Source organism: Suncus etruscus, chromosome 10 (genome assembly GCF_024139225.1).
Source record: "Suncus etruscus isolate mSunEtr1 chromosome 10, mSunEtr1.pri.cur, whole genome shotgun sequence".
In the NCBI taxonomy this organism is placed as follows: domain Eukaryota; kingdom Metazoa; phylum Chordata; class Mammalia; order Eulipotyphla; family Soricidae; genus Suncus; species Suncus etruscus.
This window is the reverse complement of record NC_064857.1, coordinates 36,012,149-36,024,765: the sequence shown is the minus strand read 5'-3', so window position 1 is coordinate 36,024,765 and position 12,617 is coordinate 36,012,149. Positions and strand designations below refer to the sequence as shown.

Here is a 12,617-nt window from a genome sequence, read left to right as displayed (position 1 = left end):
CTCCATACAACAATCTTCTTGGGTGCCTCCCCATTTCCAACTTCAAGCACTAACACTAAATGGGTGAAATCACGTGGGCTGTAGCAATAGTACAGTGGGAAGGGCTCATGCCTTGCTTGTGGTCAACCTGAGTTTGATCCCCGACATCCCATATAGTACTCTGATGATTCCAGGAGTGATTCCTGAGTGCAAAGCTAGGTGTAAGCCCTGAGTACTGTGCATTCCAAAAACAAAACACACACACAAAATTAAAAAAATTTGGGGCTGTAGAGATAGTACAGCGGTAGGGCATTTGCCTTGCACGCAGGACAAACGGTGGTTTGAATCCTGGCATCCCATATGGTCCCCTGAGCCTGCCAGGAGTGATTTCTGACCATAGAGCCAGGAGTAACCCCTTAGCACGGCGAGTATGACCCAAAAACAAACAACAAAACAAAACAAAACAAAAAAAGAAATCACTCCTGGCAGGCTCTGGGGACCATATGGGATGCCAGGATTTGAACCACCATCCTTCTGCATGCAAGGCAAACACCCTACCTCCGTGCTATCTCTCCAGCCTCAAGAGTAGAACAAATTTTTATTTTATTTTTTTTTTATTTTTTGTGGTTTTTGGGTCACACCCGGCAGTGCTCAGAGGTTATTCCTGGCTCCAGGCTCAGAAATTGCTCCTGGCAGGCACGGGGGACCATATGGGACGCCGGGATTCGAACCGATGACCTCCTGCATGAAAGGCAAACGCCTTACCTCCTTGCTCTCTCTCCAGCCCCAAGAGTAGAAGAAATTTTATATTTACTTAGTGGGGTTATTTTGGGGGGAAATGAGAGGGGATCACAGTGATGCTCAAAACTTCTAGTTCTGTGCTCAGGGATCACGCCTGGCATGATATGTAGTGATGGGGATGAAACCTGAGTTTCATAAGGGATGAAACCCTTACCTACTGTATTATCTTTATAGCCCCTGGGGTATAATAATCTTAGTTTATTTTTTTACGGGGGCACACCTGGCGGTGCTCAGGGGTTACTCCTGGCTCTGCACTCCTTATGGCTGGAGCGATAGCACAGCAATAGATGTTTGCTTTGCACACGGCCAACACAGGACAGACCCCCGTTAGAATCCCAGCATCCTGTATGCCCCACCCTCCTGCCAGAAGCAACTTCTTTAATTTTGGGGGTGGGGTGGGTTTGGATCACACTCAGCAGCGCTCAGGGGTTCCTCCTGGCTCTATGCTCAGAAATTGCTCCTGGCAGGCTCGGGGGACCATATGGGATGCCTGGATTTGAACCACCATCCTTCTGCATGCAAGGCAAACGCCCTATCTCCATGCTCTCTCTCCGGCCCCCTCCAGGAACAATTTCTGAGTGACCCAAAAACCAAAAAAAAAAAAAAAAAAAAGGAAGATTGAGGTAAATAATAAGTACCCAAATCATATATGTAAATGCTTTATGTATATGTAATATATATGCTCAGTCAGAGCCAAGATCTGAGCCATCTATTCTGACATCATAGACTATCTCCTTTACTTTTGGGGGCAGGGTGGGGCACACATCTGGCGGTGCTCAGGGCTTACCCCAGGCTTGGATTCAAGAGAGCAGTCTTGGTGAGTGCTCTATATGGAGACCAGTAAGAGTTCTGGGGATGGGGCCGGGCGGTGGCGCTGGAGGTAAGGTGCCTGCCTTGCCTGCGCTAGCCTAGGACGGACCGCGGTTCGATCCCCCGGTGCCCCATATGGTCCCCCAAGAAGCCAGGAGCAACTTCTGAGCGCATAGCCAGGAGTAACCCCTGAGCGTCACAGGGTGTGGCCCAAAAACAAAAAAAAAAAAAAAAAAAAGAGTTCTGGGGATCAAGCTAGGTGGGCCTTTTGCAAGGCAAGAACTTTATCCTCTGTACTGTTACTTTGGTCCTTTCAGAGATCATTTCACCTGGATACAGCTAGAACTGAATAGAAGCAATTTTCTTCTTTTTTTGGGGGGAGGGGTTTGGGCCACACATGGTGGTGCTCAGAAGTTACTCCACAGGCTTGGGGGCTACATGGGATGCTGGGGATCGAACCCGGGTCAGCCGTGTGCACTGCAAACGCCCTACCCACTGTGCTATCGCTTTGCCCCCTAGCAATTTTCTTCTTTGCTTTTTCACCTGGAGGTGCTCAGGGGTCACTCCTGTCGGGGCTCTGAACATGTGATGTTAGAAAGGGGATAGGATAAGGGTTGGCCTGCAAGGCCAGGGCCTCACCCACCGCTTATCTCTCCTGTTGTTGTTTTTATCCACATAAATAACTGGGACATGCCTCGTGTGTGTGTGTGTGTGTGTGTGTGTGTGTGTGTGTGTGTGCGTACACACACACACACACACACACACACGTCACCTATCTTTATATGGTCATGTTTCATTTCTTCTTCTCCTCCCCCTGTCCCCAACTGTACCCAGCACTGTTCAGCATATTTCTAGCTTTGTGCTCAGGGATTACTCCCAGTGATACCCAGTTCTTTCTGGTCCTCCCGATTGTTTTTTTGTTGGGTATTTTTTTTTTTTTTTTTTGGTTTTTCGGCCACACCCGTTTGATGTTCAGGGGTTACTCCTGGCTAAGCGCTCAGAAATTGCCCCTGGCTTGGGGGGGCCATATGGGACACCGGGGGATCAAACCGTGGTCCTTCCTTGGCTAGTGCTTGCAAGGCAGACAGCTTACCTCTAGAGCTACCTTGCCGGCCCCGGGTATTTATTTATTTTGGTTTTGGGGTCACACCTAGCAGCCCTCAGGGGTTACTCCTGGCTCTATGCTCAGATATTGCTCCTGCAGGCTTGGGGGACCATATGGGATGTCGGGATTCAAACCACTGTCCTCTGAATGCAAGGCAAATGCCCTACCTCTGCTATCTCTCTGGCCCCTGTTGGTTTGTTTTTGTTTTTGGGCCCCACCCCGAGGCGATCAGGGATTACTCCTGGCTCCTGGCAGGCTGGGGGGGGGCACCCTATAGGATGCCAGGGTTCGAACCTGGGTCCATTCCAGTTGGGCCGTGTGCAAGGCAAACGCCCTACCCCAGTGTGTGATCACTCCAGCCCCCCTGAATCGCTTCTAAACGATCAAGAATACATCTCTTGTTCACAGTTATTTCCTGGCACAAAACTATCCCTTGTCAGTCAATCGATGAACTGTAGGGTTCTGGACAAGAAGTCCCCTTAGAAACCTCTGCAAGGGGCCGGGCGGTGGCGCTAGAGGTAAGGTGCCTGCCTTGCCTGCGCTAGCCTTGGACGGACCGCGGTTCGATCCCCCGGTGTCCCATATGGTCCCCCAAGCCAGGAGCAACTTCTGAGCGCGTAGCCAGGAGTAACCCCTGAGCGTTACTGGGTGTGGCCCAAAAACCAAAAAAAAAAAAAAAAAAAAAAAAGAAACCTCTGCAAGAGTAACGTGTCCATCTCCCCCCCTCGCCTTTATCATTTGCTTGGACTCTCCTTCCCTCAAACCTCCATCTCTCTAAAAAGGGGGGGGGGGTCTGGAGAGATAGCATGGAGGCAAGGCATTTGCCTTGCATGCACAAGGTCGGTGGTTTGAATCCCGGAATCCCATATGATCCCCTGAGCCTGCCAGGAGCGATTTCTGAGTGCAGTCAGGAGTAACCCCTGAGAGGTGCTGGGTGTGACCCCCAAGCCAAAAAATAAAAAAAAATAATAAAACAGGACCAAGGGGGCCTGGAGCGGTGGTGCAAGCGGTAGGGTGTCTGCCTTGCACATGGTTAACTTAGGGTGGACCTGGGTTCGATCCCCTGCGTCCTATATGGGCCCCCCCAAGGCAGTCAGGAGCAATATCTGAGTACAGAGCCAGGAGCACCTCCGAAATGGAGACAGCACCCTAAGTCGAACTATATACAAAAGTCTCTTCCCCAGGTCTCTGGCCTGGAGGAGACAGACCACACCCCAAAGACATGGGCTGGGCCTAAGGTGCTCGAATGGAGTTGTATCACGAAATTCCTGCTTTCGGTCGCGAGGTCCCTAGAGAGAGGGCTAAAGATGGGGGACTTTGAGGGGTCCTGGAGGTAGGCTGCCTTGGGGGGAAAGCCCAAACCCAAATGTCTCTGTGTGAGGCAAAAGTGGGAAGGAAGAGCCTGAAGCCAAAAAAAAAAAGAAAAGAAAAAAAAATTTTTGACCCCCGACACTTAATGCGCCGCCGAGGACCCGGATGTGTCTGTCTGTGGGGGACTGGCGGAGGTACCCAGGAACGCGCCCCCGCTCCAAAGACCATCCCCCTTCTCCGCTCCGGATTGGCCCTTCCACACGTCCATCATCCCGCCTCGCAGCCAATCAGCCGTCAAGGGTGGGGTAGAGCTCTCGGCACGGCGCCTCTGATTGGCCGGGACACAAACGAGTGGGCGGAGACGCCGGCTCGGGCCGACCAATGGGCGTCGTGGCGTGGGGAGGGGGCGGGGCCCGGGCGCTTGGCAGCTGCCCAATCAGCGTCCTTGTTTGTGTGGTGCCGCCGCTGCCGCCGCCGCCGGTGCAGCCGCCGCCGTCGCCGCCGCCGCCGCCGCCGCCGCCGCTCGGCCCCCCCGGTCGCCGCTACCGCAGTGTGTCCGCTCGGCTCGCCCGCCCGCTTCCGGCCCGCCGTCAGTGTGGAGGGGGGCGCGCAGAGCCCAACGGGGGCCCCGGCGCGCGCTCGCTCGCCGCTTCTGGTTTCGAACGCCTCCGCCGCCAACCGCCCGCCCGCCCGCCTCAGCCTGAGGAGGCCGGGCTGAAGCTCGTCGGGGAAGGGAACGGCGCGCGCGTCCGCCACAGCCGGCTGAGGCGACGAGGGGAGCTCGAGGCCTAGGTAGGTCGCGCGCGTCGCCTGAGGCGCGACTGAGGGCGCGAGGCCGAGCGCGGTGGGGGAGGGGCAAGGTGGAGCGCGAGGGGTGGGGGAGGGGCAGCGCCGCCGAGCCGACGCCCGCCTCCCCCGCCCGCGCGCCCCCGCCGCCGCCTGCGTCCCCCTCCCCCACCCGGCCTCGCGCGCCCCCGCCCCGCACCTCTTCCCCCCGCCCGCGCGCGCACGCGCACTGCGCCCCGCGCCCCTGGGCTGAAATTCACATCGGCCTCGCGGGCCCAGGCGCGGGGAGACCGAGGAAGGGTCTGTCCGTCCGTCCTTCCTCTCCCTTCGCCTGCTCTCCTCGCCTCCTGCGCTGCTGCTCTCACTCTTGGCGCCCGCCCGCCCGCCCGCCATGCTCCCCCCCCACCCCCCGGCGGTGCCCTCTCGGGGTACGGTGGGTGGGTGGGTGGCTGGGTGGGACTCGTTCCGAGCCAACGAGTACAACAAGCTCCTGCCTTCCCTTCCCAGTAGAAATGGGATCTGGTTCTGGAGCACCCAAGCGCCTCTTTATTTTATTTTATTTTATTATATTATTTCATTTTATTTTTTTAGGCCGGCCTGTTCGCAGTTCTCAGTCGCCACGAAAGCATCCTCTCAATCGCCTGCCTGGAGCAGGCCTGCTGTCTGGCTCTGCTCTGCAGGCACCCCCCCCCCCTCCGGGGTGCATGCACCTCGGGCAAGGGGGGACTCGAAGGTTTCTTGGGGAGCGGGAATTTGCTCGCTTCTCCGCCTGCCTTCCCACATCAGATCCGACCCGGTACTTTAGTTTTTTTCTCCACCCGGCCTATATATATATATACGTGCGGTACCCGGGCTTGAGATTGTCCACCCCACCCCATCCCACCCCCGGCTGCAAGTTGGGTTGTGTCTGGCTTTGGGCGTGGGCACCTCAGCTTGAACTTCCCTTCCCTAAGCTCTCTAGAGCTTGCTTGGCTCAGGGCTCACACTCCGCCCGAGGGGTCGCACCGAAGTGGCTCCATGGCTTCTTGGCTCCTCGTCGAGCCTTTCTTTTCTTTTTCTTTTCTTCACTGTCTTGGGCAGAAGCAAGTTGGCTTCCTTTTGCTTGTTCAAAGTGCTCCTGAATTGAGGATTTTGTGTTCCGGTGAAGGACCTGGGTGTTGGTGAAACATCATGCTTCTGAGTTAAAAGTATGAGAGTAAGTGCTCATACTCAGGCCCTGCCTGTAGAGAGATTGGGACTTTTTAATTTTTGGTAGCATCTGTAGTGAAAACATGCACCTAGAAAAATTGGACTTCTTTCTAAAAGCTTGTATTTTGAATAGTTCATACCAGCATGTGATATAAAAATAGGAAGAAATCTATTCCACCCCCTCCTCGGTTTCTCGAACCATGAGTGTCCCTTCCAGTGCAGAGGACTTTGTTGTGTGTGGGAGGGGTGCTGGGTGCCACAGCCTTACACACGCACTTGAGGGCCACATGTCCGGTGCAGAGAAATCTTGGTAGCAGTGCTTTATGTTGTGGGAGATGGATCTGTTTAGCCTAAACTCTTCTTTGTAGTCTGATAACCACTTTCTTTTTATATTTTTATTGCTGGAGCAATCTTGATCAAGTATTGGCCTAGAATAGCTTTCTTATTGGAAGAAGGTATTTCTGGAGGATCTAACTATTGAGGCTTTCTTTGGCTGTACTCAGAATGCACTGAGGAGGGAAGGCCTGTATTTGTTGGAAATAAAGCTTTTGTTGGTTGGTTTCCTGGCAGTATTCAGTTTGTTTGGAAATGGATTGGATTAATAGTAGTTTTTTTCCTTAGACTTTTAATTTTTAAACAGATATGTTACAGAAATAACTTTTTTGAGGGGGCCAACCCCCACCCCCCCCCCTCCCCCGCAACCTCCATCCCCGGTGCTCAGCTCAATGCTCGCTTCTAATGATCACTCTGGAGGGCTCAGGATTATAATGTGTGTTGGGATCGAACTCAGGTTGGCTGTGTGGGCAAAGCAAACGCCCTATTTGCTGTACTCTTATCTTTGGCCCATAAATAATTCATAGTTGCACTGATCTGGCTGGTATGTAGGGCTGTCTCTTCTGTTTTTAGAGGAATAGACTTAAAGAAATGAAGTAGAGAGGTGTTAATCAGCAGTAATCAGGAGGCTGCACCTGTAGGCCAAATGACCCAGTTTGAGAAGGGAGGGAGAATATTGGACTTCTTGGTTTGGTTTTGGACCATACTATACCTCTGGATCAGTATTGGGAGAATCATACGTTAGGAGTCAAACCTGGGGATCCTGGATGCAAAATTTGCTCTCCTTTGTCTTATCTCTCCAGCCCAAAGGCTTATGAACTTTTCCTCTTGCCTATTCTTGATAGAATTTTTTTTTTTTAATGAGGTGAGAGTGATTTGTAGTTGATAGCTGCATCTTTTTGTTTTTCCTTAGGCCTCTTAAACACAAGAGCTTAAAAAAATTAAGCAAAAACTATGCGGCTGCTCTTGACACAAATTTTTAGCAAAATATTTCAATTTTCATGCAAATTGCATTAAGATTTATGCAATCTGAAAAAAAATGGTTCAGCAGTATCTTTTTTTCCAGGGTTTTGGGGGAGGTTGGTCACACCTGGCTGTGCTCAGCGCTCGATTACTTCTGGCAGTGTTTAGGGGACTGGTATGCAGTACTAGAAATGGAACCCTGGTCTGCAGATGCAAGACAAGCGCTTGCCTGCTGTCCTATCTCTCCAGCCCCAGCATCCATCTTTATGACGTTGTGGTTTGTCTGCTGTGTGTGATGTCTGATAATTTGCGTTGAGAGTCAGTCCAGGATTGGGTCTAAAAAGAAACTGCGTTCGAGGAACAGTGTTGCCCTGGTTCCCTGATCAGCCCTTCAAATCTAAGTTCTAGCAATTAACTTTTACTGCTATGTTAAGAGTAAGGCCACAAGGTACTACTTGGGGAGGGAGATAAGAGGAATTTATTCTAAATCTCATAGTCTTAACTATGTCTTAACGTAGTCTGAACATTCAAAAGCCTGTTTACATACCTAAACATGCTCCCATTCCCCCTTACAATTTTCTTGCTGACTGCATCAGGCCAGCCCTCCAGGTTAGAGAGCAGCAGCAAGGGATCACTCCTGATGATGCTCAGGGGACCACCTAGGGTCCTGGGATCTAAACCAGGTAGGTCTCATGCAAAGCAAATGCTCTATCTGCTGTCTTAGCACTCCTGCCTTCTGGATTCATTTTAGCTTTAAGTATTATCTTGTATGTAAGCCAGACTTACTGTTTGAGTTTACTGATTCTTTTCCTTACTTCCTCTTCCAAGCTGGGTACATGTGTGGGGAATCAGCAGCATATACTATGCTAATTTCTAGACCCTGGGATATATTCCATGCTAGTCATACCATTGGGAGTCATGTTGACAAGTAACCCCTCTGCAGTTAATTCAGTCGTTTGTGTTGTTTGGCTCATTGAGAAAAGCCAAATCAGCTCTGGCTGATTAAAACAAGTGTTGGAGGGGCCGGAGAGATAGCATGGAGGTAAGGCGTTTGCCTTTCATGCAGAAGGACAGAGGTTGGAATCCCGGCATCCCATATGGTCCCCCGAGCCTGCCAGGAGCGATTTCTGATCGTGGAGCTAGGAGTAATCCCAGAGCGATGCCGGGTGTGACCCCAAAACCAAAACCAAACAAAAAAACAACTGTTGGAGAAATCCTAAGATTTCTATAACCGGGGGTGGGCTGCCTGGAGAGATAGCACAGCGGTAGAGCATTTGCCTTGCACGCAGCTGACCCAGGACAGGTGGTGATTCGAATCCCGGCACCTCATATGGTTCCCCCCCCCCATCCTGTCAGCGGGGGTTCCTCCTGGCTTTATGCTTAGAAATCACCCCTGGCAACAGGCACGGAGACCGTATATGGGATGCCGGATTCGAACCACTGTCCTGCTTGGAAGGCCGAAGCCTTATTCCAGGCTATCTCTCCAGCCCCCAGGAATGATTTCTGAGCACAGAGCCAGGAATAACCCCTGAGTGTTGTTGGGTGTGACCCAAAAACAAAACAAAACAAAATTTTCTATAACTGGCATTGAGGGACTTCCTTTTCCAGACCTTTTCCAGTACTTAAAATCTGCATCTTACATCTCAGGCACTTTCTGAGGCAGTTTGGAAGGGGGGTGTGGAGTGGGGTAGGCACACCCACGTTGACTATAAATCTAGTTCTGGTATAAAACTGTTCACCTCTTATTGGGAAAAAGTCCAATTTATTCAGATAGTGCTATGCAGAGTTGCTATGTTGCCGAATTCTACAACAGAAATTCAGTTTCTGTTTTTTCAATATGGTGGTGCCTTTTTTGGGGAGGTGGGGTTACACCCGGCTGTGCTCAGGGGGTATGGTGGTGCTTCTGTAAGCCATGTTGTTTGTTTATTCTTAGTAATTCCTTTGAAATGGTTTCTAAATGTAGTAGGCTTGGATTTTGTAAGTTCCAGACTTATGAACTGAGAGCCTCCCATCTTTGCCTCTGAAGAGCAGTCTTATTCCATCTTTGACTTTTCTCTCAAAGATATATGAAATAGGGGGCCGGAGAGTTACCACAGCGGTAGGGGGTTTGCCTTGTACATGGCCAATCAGGACTGACAGTGGTTTGGTCTTCGGCATCCCATATGGTCCCCGAGCCTGCCAGGAGCAATTTCTGAGCACAGAGCCAAGTATAACCCCTAAGTGCTGCCCTGTGTGACCCAGAATCAGACAAAACAAAACGAAAACATGAAATAGAGGCCAGAATGGTGGCGCAGCGGTAGGGCGTTTGCCTTGCACGTGTCAACCGCGGTTCGATCCCCTTGGCATCCCATCTGGTCCCCCAAGCCAGGAGTAACCCCTGAGCATCACTGGGTTGGACCAAAAAGTAAAACCCAAAAAAACAAACCATGAAATATTCCTGAAGCTGGAACGATAGTACAGTGAGAAGGCATTGCCTTGTATGAGCTACCTGGGTTTGACCCCTGGTATCCCCATCCTGTCAGGAGTAATTACTGAGCACAGAGCCAGAAGAGACTCATAAGCACTTCTGGGTGTGTCCACTCCTCAAAAAAAAGATATATATGGGGCCGGAGAGATAGCACGGAGGTAAGGCATTTGCCGTTCATGCAGAGGGTCATTGGTTTGAATCCCGGCATCCCATATGGTCCCCCGTGCCTGCCAGGAGCAATTTCTGAGCATGGAGCCAGGAGTAACTCCTGAGCACTGCCGGGTGTGACCCAAAAACCACACACACACACACACACACACACACACACACACACACACACACACTATATATATATATATGTGTGTGTGAAATACTTTTTATTTTTTGCCACACCCAGCGGTGCTCAGGGGTTACTCCTGGCTCTGTGCTTTCGCTCCTGGCAGGCTCAGGGAACCATATGGGTTGCTAGGGATTGAACCCGGCTCTGTCCTGGGTTGCTGTGTGCAAGGCAAATGCCCTACCATTGTGCTATCTCTCAGGCCCCTGAAATATATATAAAACATTAGTTCATCAACCAGGAAAGAAGTGATCCATGGTCATTATAGGTTTATCCTTCATGCTGTATTTCTTTTTTTTTTTTTTTTGGTTTTTGGGCCACACCCAGCAGTGCTCAGGGGTTACTCCTGGCTGTCTGCTCAGAAATAGCTCCTGGCAGGCACGGGGGACCATATGGGACACTGGGATTCGAACCAACCACTGTAGGTCCTGGATCGGCTGCTTGCAAGGCAAACACCGCTGTGCTATCTCTCCGGGCCCTATGCTGTTATTTCTTAGATCATTCTTTATCCACAGTGATCCTGAGCAGTGCTACTTTTTTTGTGGGGGAGCATAGGAATTGAACCTGGGCCCACTGCATACAATGCAAATGCCCTACCTACTTTGCTATTACTCCGTCTCCAGTAATGTGACTTTTTTTCATCCTGAGAATTGGATGGTAAATTTGGTTTTGTTTTTGTCATAGGTGGTGCTTAGGAATTACTCCTGGTTCTGTGCTCAGGGTTCACAGCTGGCAGGGCTGGGGGAATTTTATGAGATGCCAGAGTTTGAACCCAGATCAGCTGAATTCAAGGCAGGCACCGCACCTGACCCCAGGGGCGGGTGACGGGTGGGTGGTCAGTTTGGGAAATGGTAATTGGAAATGTTTGGTGTCTCCCTCAGAATTATTTTATCTTTAGGGATGGGAGAGATAGTACAGTGGTAGGACACTTGCCTCGGTAAGCCCTGAGCATCGCAGAGTATGGCTCCTGCTCCCCTCAAAAATGCTTGAATCTTTAGTCATTACTTAAAATTGCCATTCACTGTCAAGAAATTATCTAGAGTTCTGAGTTATAGTATTAAAAGCAACAGAACAAAAAGAACACAGTTTTATTGCTTCTCAGGTAACTTGAAATGATCAAATCCCCAGGCCTCAAAGCATCATAGTAATTTCAGAAACCATTTTGATAATACATGAATTTAATGTTAAAATTGGAACTGGTAGTCTCTTCAGGAATATAGTAGTGCTTCTATTGTCTTGAACTATTCTTTTTGTTTTCACATGTAAGCCTTTTAAAAAATAATTCAGGGGCCCGGAGAGATAGCACAGCGGCGTTTGCCTTGCAAGCAGCCGATCCAGGACCAAAGGTGGTTGGTTCAAATCCCGGTGTCCCATATGGTCCCCCGTGCCTGCCAGGAGCTATTTCTGAGCAGACAGCCAGGAGTAACCCCTGAGCAACGCCGGGTGTGGCCCAAAAAACAAAAAAAAAACAAAATAAAAAATAATTCAGGTGGGCTGGAGAGATGGTATAGTGGTTAGGGGGTATACAAGGCAAGTGGCACAAGTGGGTTCAGTGTCTAGCATGCCATCTGGTCCCCTGAGCCCCATCAGGGGTCAATGAGCCAGGAGTAAGCCCTGAAAACTGATGGGTGTGGCCCAAAGCAAAACAACCAAAAGAATTTAGGTTACTTTTGCTTGAACCTGGAAAACCATGCTGTTTATGGGGCTGGAGTGATAGCACAGTGGTAAGTGTTTGCCATACATGCATGCGGCCAACCTGGGATGGACCCAGGTTCGATCCCGGGCATCCTATATGGTTCCCTGAGCCTGCCAGCGATTTCTGAGCACAAAACTAGGAATAACCCCTGAGCACTTCGTGGTGTGGCTCAAAAACCAAAAAAAAAACAAAAAACAAAAAAACCTTGTTTATGGACCAGAGAGTTAATACAGCAGGTGGTTTCTTACCTTATACAACCCGGGTTCTGTAGCCTGGCAATCTGTATAGTCGGTCCCCTGAGTACTACCAGGAGTGACTCTTTTTTTTTTTTTTTTTTTTTTGGTATTTCAGGCCACACCTGTTAGATGCTCAGGGGTTACTTCTGGCTGCTCGCTCAGAAATTGCCCCTGGCTTGGGGGGACCATATGGGACGCCGGGGGATCGAACCGTGGTCCTTTCCTTGGCTAGCGCTTGCAAGGCAGAACACCTTGCCTCTAGCACCACCTCACCGGCCCCAGGAGTGACTCTTGAGCACAGACACAGGAGTAAATCCTAAGCAGTACCAGGAGTAGCTCAAACACAAAACCACCACCAAAACCTCTTCCTGATTAAAGCTTTCTGGATCTTTATCTCATTTGTGCCTGGAGGTAAGGAATGGAAGGTATAATGTCACAAAATATAGGCTGATAGGTTGGGATTTAGATTAAATGTCAGGATTAATAAATTCCCATTATGTTTTTCTTTCCCATTATATTCTTTTTGGTGAGAGAATTGAACCTAGATCTTCACACATACAAGATAAGTATTCTGAGTCAGAGAGATTGCACAGCGGTAGGGCATT

General features: G+C 50.3%; 1 protein-coding gene across 1 annotated transcript in view; it reads left to right on the top strand.

Annotated features, from left to right (window-relative positions):
* The first annotated feature begins 4,688 nt into the window (after positions 1 to 4,688).
* GATAD2B (GATA zinc finger domain containing 2B) overlaps positions 4,689 to 12,617 on the top strand; it is a 103,465-nt gene continuing 95,536 nt past the window's right edge. Inside the window, exon 1 of the mRNA XM_049782253.1 lies at positions 4,689 to 4,798. The gene's annotated coding sequence lies outside the window, so the exon portion shown is untranslated. The remainder of the gene's footprint in view (positions 4,799 to 12,617) is intronic.